We start from the raw sequence: 11,389 nt of genomic DNA on the forward strand, positions 1-11,389 counted from the left end.
ATGGTTCTGAACACGGTAAAAGTGAAACCCATTATATAGATGTGCATATGGATGAAGATTTTTTATCACCTAAAAAATGATCACCTAACATTTCTAACTAGGTGGATCAAAATACACCATGTAGGATTTTTCATCAGAGGAGTACCCATGTTGCATACTTTTGATTGACCCTACTAAATGAAAAATGAGAAATATATGAAAAAACATGATTCCAATCATGTTTTTCATGTATTTCTCATTTTTCATGCAGTTTGGTCCATTAGAAGAATGCAAGATGGATACTCCTTGGATGGCGAATTAAGTTTTACATCCAAGAAGTACTCCCGCTCAAAATTTGAATAAAATTGTAGGGAGATAAGTTGAAAATATGAGTTGAAAAAATAGTTTTTTCTTTTTTTCCCTTTAAAATTTTGAGAAGTGTAGGAGGTTTGGCATATCCCTAAATCCAAAGAAGTCACATTTTGCAATGAACGAGGGAAAATTGTTGGGGCATATAATCTAAAAGGATAGCATAAAAATTGATCCAAACAGGGTTGTTGCAATTCAGAAAATTGACATTCCAAGGAATAAAAAGGAGGTTCAGTCATTTTTGGGGAGATTTAATCTTTTGAGAAGGTTCATTCCTAACGTAGTAGAAATTATAAGTTTTTTGACTAGAAAGTTGAGAAAGGAAAGTGAAGTCAGATGGACTATTGAAACAAAGAAGTCTTTTGGTGAGGTAAAACAACCCCTTCCTATTTTAGCCAGTCCAGATTATACTAAAGATTTCATCATTTTCTCTTTCGCATCAGAACACACAATTGCAATAGTCCTTATGCAGAAAAATCAACAAGGTAAAAAACAACCCATAACATTTTTTAGCAGAGGTTTCAGAGATTCTTCTCTTAAATACAATATTATAGAGAAGCAAACATATGTATTGATTAAAGCTTTGAAATATTTTAGAGTTTATGTGCTTCATTCACATGTTATTGCTTATTTCCCAAATGTTGTTGTGAAATACATTCTAACCCAACCTGATCTTAAAGGTAGAAGAGGTAGATGGATATCATCTATTCTTGGGTATGATGTGGAGATCAAGCCTACCAAGTTGATAAAGGGTCAAGGATTGGAAAAATTGATGGTAGATTCAAATCTGAGTGTATTGGACATAAATTTCATAGTTGGTTTGTCCGATGACAATAGTTCAGAACCTTCTCAACAGGTATTTGAAAGGTTCTTTCCTCTCCATGTTATGCTAACATAGTTTATGTGTTACAACATTTACAGGCTCCTCTAGAGATGACAAAAACAAAGGCAATATTTTTGAAATTGAAGGCGGTGAAATTTTGCATTTTGAATCAATTTTTGTATTGGAAAGACTCGAGAGGTATCTTGTTGAATTGTTTACTAGAGGATGAGGCTCAAAAGGTTATGGAGGAATTTCACAAAGGAGATTGTGGAGGCCACCATTTTTGGAAAGCCACAACTAACAAGATTTTGAAGGCTGGTTTTTACTGACCAACATTGTTTTCTGATGATGTAGGTGGCTCTAGACATAAGCAGAAGTCCTAGAGGACTCAGAAAGGGGCAAACTTCAAAGTGGTCAGATTTCTCCCAAACTAGCACCAAATTGAAGTGCTCGTCACCCTGATTCCAACAGTGTGAATGACACTCAAATCCGAGCTTGTATGAGGGAGAACGAGCTAGTCAAAGTTTTGGTCAAAGTTGGGCAATGGGCCAGGTTTAAGTGTCCTACAATTTGACCAACCCTGGGGCATGAAACCTAGCTCCCGAAGGCAGGCGAATTTGTTGGATCGTTAAATTGTGTAATATCCCCTATATTAGACAAAATCGGAAAAAATCTATTATGTTTTAAAAAATAAAAAAAATATATTAGGTGGTGGGCCATGACCCCCGCCACCTCCACTAGACCCAAAACCATATATAAAAAAAGCAAATTTTTTAATGGGCTGACAGGCTGTGACCCCCGGCGGCTCGCGGTGGGCACGCCACCTCTGGTGGACCCAGCCCATGCCCCACCCTTTGTTAACACTTGCCAAGTCAACCGAGGGTGGCACAGCTTGAACCACCCGGCCAGGTGTGGCCGGCCCGCCTCCTGGGCACCCTCACACCAAACAAACTACACCCATTTAATACAATCTAACCCAAAATTTCGCCACGCTATGGGTTATGCATTAATGTCAACACGGTTCCGTATTAACAAACGCGCCCAAAAACAAACTCTGTTTAAATTTAACAATGTGCCTTTAAAAAAAAAAACTATATATGCAGATTCTGTGGGGAGGCAGGATTTGATCCCCTAACCTCCCCTTAACAAATTGCCCAAATTACCAACACGCCAAACCGACTCCATTGGGAGATCCACCGGCCCAACGTTATATAAACCCTCATTTGTTGAGTGTGCAGAGGCCAAGGAGAGCGTGAAAACTGAGACACATAATTTTTTTATTATTTTGTAGGTGGAACCATGATCCTGGAAAAGCATAGGCAGAACCACGATTGAGCCAAATTTGTAGGAGGGCGAAATTTTGCCAGTGTCCAAATTGGACAAACTTTATGTCGATCCTACACCTCTCAGCGACACGAACCTGATAGTGTGGACAAAATTTTGATCTCAGCAGTAGATCTTCAGATGACCCAAAGGAAGGAATCATTAAGGAATCTATGCAGAATCTAAAAGATTCCTATGCCCCCAGATTTTCACTTTGTCAGAATTCAGAAATTTGATAGTCGATTTTACACTATTCGACACCACAAATCTGATGGTGTAATCAGAGTTTCCATTTGATCATTCTATTTTTTGGCCACTTTTCAATGTGGAGTGCAGGTGTTAACATTCAATGTGTGAGCAGTCATTTCCATGAGATTCAACACCGCGAGATTGATGGTGAAACCAGATCCAGCAGTTTATCATCTTCTTCTTCAAATAACTCTTTGATGTGAGGTATATGCAGTGTGATCGTGTACTTCTTTGTCTCTTTTCTTGAGATGAATTGTTTTGTATAGATCCCTGTTTGATTTTTGATGTGGGATCTTGTTTTGTTCTTGATGTGAGATGTACTTATTATCATGTTTTGATTGAGATCCCTTTGGCGTCATGTTGACAGTATACTCATGTGTCACCATGTATGTTTGAGTTGAGATCCATTTGATGCCATGTTGGTGGGATGCTCATTATTAACATACATGAAATTATGTCATGCTGATAAGAGTCCTTTTTGAATGAGAGTTCCTACAGCGGAACATCTCTTGGAGCCATTCCTACGTGAGGGCATATTCCTTGAATGATAGAGAAAACACATGCATGTACATCATCACTCTTTCCAACACTTAATGCAGCGGCCTACACCATCTTGACACTGGGTCCCGGAGACGTAGTCCCTCCTGGACAAACTTTGTTATCAATGTCTTGTGTTTTATGTTGCTGATTATTGTCATTTTCATTTTTATTTACAACATGAATTTATGTTCCTTTATGCTATTTTAAATGCAATTCTAATCACATCACGAAAGCAAAAGATCTTGGTTAAATCCAGGAGTTGAGTCAACTCTAATCAAGTTTGGTATCGGAGTGGTCTTTGCGTGGATGTGAATTGTGAGTGTGAACAATGGAATGCCAACGATGGAGGATGACAAAGCGATGTATGAGACCATGCTCAAAATTTCCAAAAAGTTGGAAATAATGTATGAAGCTCTACAAAAAGAGACAAAGGAAAAGCAGCGAGTGTAGCTTCAGTGGGGAGCCAGGGAAGAGGCCCTGGAAGAACTGCAGCACAACAACCAGAATCTTCAAATAGAGAATGTTGAATTGAAGATGCTTCTACATGAAAAAAAAGAGGAGAAACATAGTTTGCTATGAAAACTGCAAGCTAAGGACGAGGCCTTGGAAAAGTTGCAGCGTGACCCATGTGAGGTAAAAAGTAATTCTCCAAATTCATGTATGTTTCCTGATGATGATTTCATTGTTTTTGAAAATCATACCATAGGAATTGGCTCCAAACTATTGAAGAAAATTGGGTATGAAGGAAAAGTCTTGGGCACAAATGACCAAGGCATTATCAACCCCATCAAAGTAGAGGAATTAACCCGTCAGGCAGGACTTGGGTATGTCAGAAAAGAAGTTGGGGAATCCTCCCAGACAGACAGTGAACCACCAACAATAGATGATGAGCAGCCCTCATCAGTTCTTTCCAACTTGACAGTGGAGGTAAAAGATGTTGATTTCATTTCAGTTTCGTCTTCACATAGTATGATTTCTGTTGGAGATTTGGAGATCCCAATTACAGGGACAAACATGAGGCTCCTTACCAGGATGAGGTACAAGGAGGAAAAAGAGCTTGGTGTTAATAACCAAGGCATAAATCAACCATTGGAGGTTGTGCAGAGACCTCAATTTGCAGGCTTGGGATACACCAAAGGAGAATGCTCGAAGGTGTCAGATGCTTTCGAGACATTGATGAAATTGTCAAGGGAAGAGAATGATGGGAACACATCCCCATCATCTCATGGTAGTACCCATTGCAGGGAAAGAGCTGAGGCAAGCTCTCATTGCCATAATGACACCAGAGACGGCAAGGAAAGGTATAACCAGTCTCGATATTCGAATGTTCATTTCGATTATAATCATGTTGTTAAAGATGAACGTAAAACATGGCATCGAAAAACATGTACTTTTTGTGGATTACATAACCATACATTTGTTAAGTGTTGGAAAAGAATAGAAGCACACAAAAGGAGGAGACATGAAATACCCTCTCAACAATAGGTAAAGAAACATGTAAAGCAGATCTGGAGGAAGAAGACGTATTGCAGACATTGCAACAGAAGTGGTTACCAAAGGGCCACATTTTGGAGGCTCCATCCAGAGCAGCGCCTTAAAGACAAAGTGTCGGTGCATGAACTAGATGAAAGGGTTGTTCGACCAGTGAATACGCCACAAGGAAATGATCCATTCACAGTGATAAGTGAAAGATGGTTTCTAAATATGTTATCTTGTCATGCTCATGCTTTTGTAAATCATTTGTTGCATTTTAAAATGTAAAAGTGATGATGTGTTTTCCATCACCTATTAAGAAACAATGATGTCTGGTCTTATTTTGAGTTGCATGATAAACTGTGAGAGTGATGTCGTGTTTCCATCACTTGTCAAAGAAACAGTAGTGTTTGGCCTTATTTTTGTAAATCATGTGTTGCAATGATGATGTGTTTTCCATTACTTGTTGAAGCAACAATGATATGTTGTCCTTGTTTTTGTACCTCATGTATTGTTTCCATTTTGATGTAAACTTGACCACTGAGTATGTGTTATAAACTTGTGGGAGTATGGGATGCTTGGGTCATTAGTTGGTCATGTGAATTAAGCATGTAATTTGAAAAACAATGTACTACAGGTTTGCAGAGGTTGCAAGTGTCGACTCATCGCTTATGGATCCGAAGGACAAAGGTCATATGATGTCTATAAAAGGGTCTCAAGCTACCATGAATGCCAAATTTTTGAAGGAAAGAGGAATATTTTACCCTTACCCTTGAAACCAATTGCAGTTGAAGTACCTTTCTAGCAGTGCGGTTTGGATTTCATTGGGGAAATCCATTCATCATCTTCATCCCAACAAAAATGGATTTTGATAGCTACCAATTATTTTATAAAGTGGATAGAAGCAATACTAACTAGGCATGCAACATACACAGTCATCATTCAGTTTCTAGAAGGTAATATCCTCTCAATATTTGGTTTTCCTCGTATAATAATCACTAACAATGTTGTTTCTTTCAAGTCCAAGAAAATGATTGAATTCTATCATAAATATCATATTGTAATCAGTCACTCTATTTCATATTACCCATAGGATAATGGTTTATCTTAGTCTTCAAATAAGAGTTTGGTGAATATTATAAAGAAATTGTTGCAAGAAAATAAGAAAACATGGCACAAGAAGTTGATCTATGCATTGTGGGCTGATAGAGTGAACACTAAGAAGTCAATTGGTATTTCACCTTTTCAACTGGTGTATGGAACATGTGTTGTTTTTCCTTCTTCCTTGGGAATCCAATAATGAAGTTGCTACAGGAAATAGTTGCAGAACCAAATGACTTGCAAAGAAGAATAAATCATATGATTCGATCGCAGCAAACAAGAGAGGAAGTGTATAACAATACTCAAGCAATCCATGATAAAATTAAGAAGGTTTTTTATTGGTGGACAAAGGTTGAGGATTTTGAGGATGGTGACTTGGTTCAGAAGTGGATTGCTAGGACCGATGACAAACGTAAACATGGAAAATTTGAAAATCTTTGGAAAGGACCATTCAAAATTGCAGCTTTCGATGAGAGTAATGCATATTTGTTGCAGGATTTAACAGGATAATTTCTTAGTGAAGGGATTATAAATGGCAGGTTTCTCAAGAATTATTTTACTTAACAGCAGTTAGATTTGATCACTTAATTGTATATAACCATCCCATTTTTAGTATTCATGTGTGGGCAAATGTCACCAAAATTTGAAGCCCGAGGAGAAGGCCCTAAGATTATGATGAATTGCTGCCAAATTTTCAGAATGTGATAAGTCATGACTTAGTCATGAGTCATTTTTGTGTGAAGTAAAGAGTCAATAAATCCCAATGGTCAAGCATATGGTCTACAATGTTCTTGGCACCTCACAGGGAGCATGCCATCCCCATTGGAGCCAATGTTAGTGTCCTATAGTATACTAGTAAAAAATAAGTTTAACCTTTTAAATTTATTTTGGTGAATGTGTAAAGGTTGGGGTAAGATCTCTTAGAGATAAATCTATTGGTCTTAGTAAAGAATGAAAGATTTATTTTTTGATGTAATTATGTTAGAGTGTGAAAGATGATGTAAAGATAGTTTACGATTTCCTAACGGTTGATTTAAGTGAGTCTAGGGTCATGTCTCATAAAAAATCATGAGTGAGGTCATAGTGAGTCTTGTCTTCTCATCATTGGCACAAATTAGTGGGGTCGGGATAGTCAGTTAGGTTTTCAAATCACATTGTGACATCAGATCATCACCAGTACAGCAGTTATGAGACATGCATTGTGCTTCTAACAGTTGTTGCGCTCATTAGGGTACTTTTGAGGTCTAAAATGGGCCTCCTAAGGAAATTATAAAACAATAGTGGAAATAATAAAATAAGATTATATTACATAATAAAACATTTAGAGGGAAAAAATAAAAAATATTTTTTCAACTCTTATTTTCAACTTATCTCCCTATGGATTTACTCAAATTTCAAGCGACAACACTCATTGGATGCATAATTTGACTGCTCATCCAAGGAGTACCCATGTTGCATAATTTTTATGGATCTTGGTACACAAAAAATGAGAAATACATGAAAAATGTGATTGCAATCATGCTTTTCCATGCATTTCTCGTTTTTCATGTAGCAAAGTCCATCAAAAGTATGAAACATGAATACTCCTTGGATGAGGAATTAAATTTTGCATCCAACAAATACTCCTGCTCGAAATTTGAGTAAAATATTAGGGAGATAAGTTGAAAATACAAGTTGAAAAATAGTTTTATTATTTTATTATTTTTTAATCTTTTTACCCTTTTACTCCAAAATTGATGAATCATCCCCCATGGTTGACATCATCATCCTGAATCTTATTGGTTCTTATAAAGTTTATTTAGGTTGTACATTTTTCTTAGGAAGCCCATCTTAGACCTCAAAATTCCCTTAATGTTCATGATTAATTTTCAAAATCACAATCATTGCCCTTGAAAGGCGGATTTAGTCACCTTGGGAGTTCAAAGGCTTGTTTTAACATCCAAAATACCAGAGATCCATTCTTTATTCCATCGAAATATTGCTAGAAATCGCTTGAAATTCGATGCGCAAATTCTGTAGGGGAGGCATTGTGCTCAGAGACAATTTCTACACTTTTAAAGACAAGTGGTTATCGCTATTTTCAGGTGCTGATTCCTCATTTCCTTGTATCATTTTTATTGCATATTGTCAAATTTTCTCTTATCCGTTGAGGAAAATTCATTGATGACCCGAAAAACCCCGAATTGATAAGCTCACTATGTTTCTTTTATGTACCTCAAGAATACACTGCGCTTTACCTTAGTTGATGCATTTTATGTTGTCACCTCTTTCAAACATTATACTTAGTTTTCTACCCATATTATGAAATCCTGACATTCCATTTAAGTGGTCTGGAGCCTCATATATTGTTTTTTCTTCCCTCAAAGATTAAGAATTTTTTTTCCCTTCATGTGCTGCGCTTCCTCATTGCACCTGTGTTGTTAATTTTTCACTGAAGGAAAGAAAACAAGTTGTTGCCTTAGGTCTGAGAAATGGTTTCTTCTTTTGAGTCTTCTAATATAGGGTTTTCAATTCTAAAATTTTCATAAAAGCCTCATATAAAGTCCTATTTTCATAATTGTTACCCTATTGCTGTGCTTAATTGGCAAACATTGAAATTGCATTCGAAAAAACCTAGAATTCTTCTTTGTTGTGAAATCATGACAACTCCAGATAGAAAGAAACACAAAGGAGGAGATATAGTTAGGTTTGAGCCCCAATACCTTACCTTAATAAACTCAGACCCAACAATTAGATTTGCAATTGAATAGGTTGGCTACATCATATTTTGTGAGAAGATCCAGGGTTATAGTGTGCAACTCACTAAAGAATTTTCTTTGAATTTCACCAGGGTGGATGTTAAAATTGGAGAGATGAGTTTTTCAGTGTTATATGTCACCATTTCAGATACTATGAAAATTTCTCTCCAAGGAGAACATTGGTTCAAGGGTATGCCTCTTGACATAATCAACTACAAAGATTTCTTAAAACCAAAGTACAGGAACAAGGGATATGGAGCTATTATCTAGAGAATTTCTTGAACCCTACAACAAATTTTTGAAGGTAATCCAAAGATACTTCACTTGTGAAGGTAGGTTTGGGAGAATCAATTAGCATGATTTTAGGCTATTGATGCACTTCACAGGAAAAATCCCTTTGAATCTGCCTTTTTATTAGTTCAGAATCCTTAGCAAGATGGAAAATAAGGTTGAATGTAAGGAAAGCCAAGTGGAGCATAGTATTTTCCATTTCTCTTTGACTAAGTTGTTGGTGGTGGAATAATTGAACAAGAAAAATCGGACATGGCAGACATTCATAGATTCATCAAAGTTGGCATTTGAGTTACCAGCTAGCCCTTGGAGTAAAAATTATACACCATCATCTATGGAAAGAGATGTGCAATCACCAGTTGAAAGTTAAGTAAAAAGGCCATCAACTTCACTTGATCCAATAGAAAAGAAAAGGGTTAAAAAGTTGCACTTTTCTCCTGAGGTAGTGGAGATTCCCAAGAAGCCATTCACTAGAGCTACTACAAAGAAACTTCCTTCAGAATGCACACTTGAGTAGCAAACTGAGGTTTTAGACACCATACTAGAGGATATTGTCTAGATGACAAACATAAGGAGATCTTAGAACTGCAAGAAAAACTAAAGAAGGCACACTTGGTCATTTCACAACTACAACATGACAATAGGTAATTGAAGAAGAGTGTTTAACAAAAGACACCTAAGATTGGTGAAACAGAACCAACGATAAATTCAACTCCATCTGTCACCAAGTCCAAAGGTAAAGAGAAGATTGTGAAAAAGGAAATTCAAGAGTTAGAGGCCCCATCAGCAAGAGTTCATGTGACCAGGTCTTCAGCAAGAAAGTTGCAGCTACAAAAGGAAGAGTCAGTGTAGAAAGAGAAAAATGTTGATGGATGAAGCGAATCATACTTTTCATAGACTAAGGATGTAGTTGAAACATGCCCAAAGTGAAATTGGTGAAGTTAAGAAGTTGGATGAAAGGGCAAGGGAAAACATATATGACCATTTGAGCATGTGTGAGCCAACATTGTCAAATGCTAAGTATATGCTGAAAAGGAATCTACCTTTGCATGAGAAGATCAAAAACATCTACAGATAGAACCTTACCTTAAGGAAGGAGCTAAGGGATGCTAAAAAATAGTTGGAGGAGATATAAGAGAAGGAAAGGGGAAATCTTGATTTGTTGGCTGAAGCAGCCAAAGTCTGAGCCTTGAAGCAGGTAATCAAAACAATTTTTTTTTTCCATCTTGCCCAAGTATACTAGTTGAATGGGGTTGGATAAGGAGGTTGAGAGTTTTATGTTTTGTATGAATTTTTTTGGGAAGCACAATCAATCAAACTTTTGAATTTTATGAAACTTTTTCCAAATGGAGCAGTTCACACAACATGCTACCTTTTGACAAGGCAAGAAGGTTTGATGAAAATGTAAAGTTTTGGAATTGTTTTGGTGAGTGGGGACTTGAAAAGGCTTTCAACATTTTCAACATCATTATTAGGTTGTTTATCTTATTCGGAGACCTCAGCATTAGTTATAATCGTGAAGGATAGGTTTGTTTGCACTTTCATACAGGTGTTGCGCTTTTACTGTAGGTGGAGTTTTGAGAGATGGAGGCTTTGCAGAATGGAAAGAGGATTCTCAAGGGGAAGTTGATGATGTCCAGGCTATTTCCTACGTGCATAAGTCATTGATCAGTTCAAAAAGTGATCAGAGCTATACCAACCATCAACTCACTGTGCTTTTGTGTTGTGTGTTTGTTGGACTAGGAAGTAGCACAATGCCATCACTGTGCTTCCACACAGTCAACCCTTTGACCGTGGAAATCATGTCTAAATCTTATGTAATTAATTTTTATGGTCATGGTTAATATCCTAAGGTGTCTAAGAACTTTGAAACTTGATTTAAGCATTTCATTTAATGTAAAAAATTAATAATTGAGAAAGCGTTAGTCAAAACAGTTCCTAGTTTTTAGAGAAGCAGTTCTATATTCGATGTGTAGGCAGAAACAAAAATCCTTTTATGGAATTTGGTTCCTAAAGGTGGGAATTGATTTTTTTTTATCTATTTATGATGTGATTTTGATGAAGCAAAGGGTTGGTTAGGGTTAGGAGAAGAAACAATGTGCATTGTATTTTTTCTGATATTTTCCCAGTTAATGAAAAAGACTGAGGTGTGACTTTATAGGGATTCTTGTGTCAGTTCCTAATGGTGATGTGATTTCTTATATTGTCAGTTTTCTCTCTTGTTATTTCCATGTTTTAATGTATGTATTCATGTTTTGTTAAACAAGTATTTATCTCAGAACTCATTGTCAAAGTTCTCTGAAATAATTTGCTAAATAGTTAATGTTTTATTCTTAAATGGCATTTAGAATTCATCCTTCAGTTAGATGCTCTATATGTCATTTTCACCATTCCTATGCTCAGCCTTCTACAATGAATTAAATTGAAAACACTAGCAGGACTACCTACATTTCCCTTGTCAAAAGATCCCTCATCCCTTCATCCTCTCACTGGAAATAGAATC

Source organism: Pinus tabuliformis, chromosome 2_2 (assembly GCF_031772625.1).
Source record: "Pinus tabuliformis cultivar Carrire ecotype Pingquan chromosome 2_2, CPIR1, whole genome shotgun sequence".
NCBI lineage: Eukaryota > Viridiplantae > Streptophyta > Pinopsida > Pinales > Pinaceae > Pinus > Pinus tabuliformis.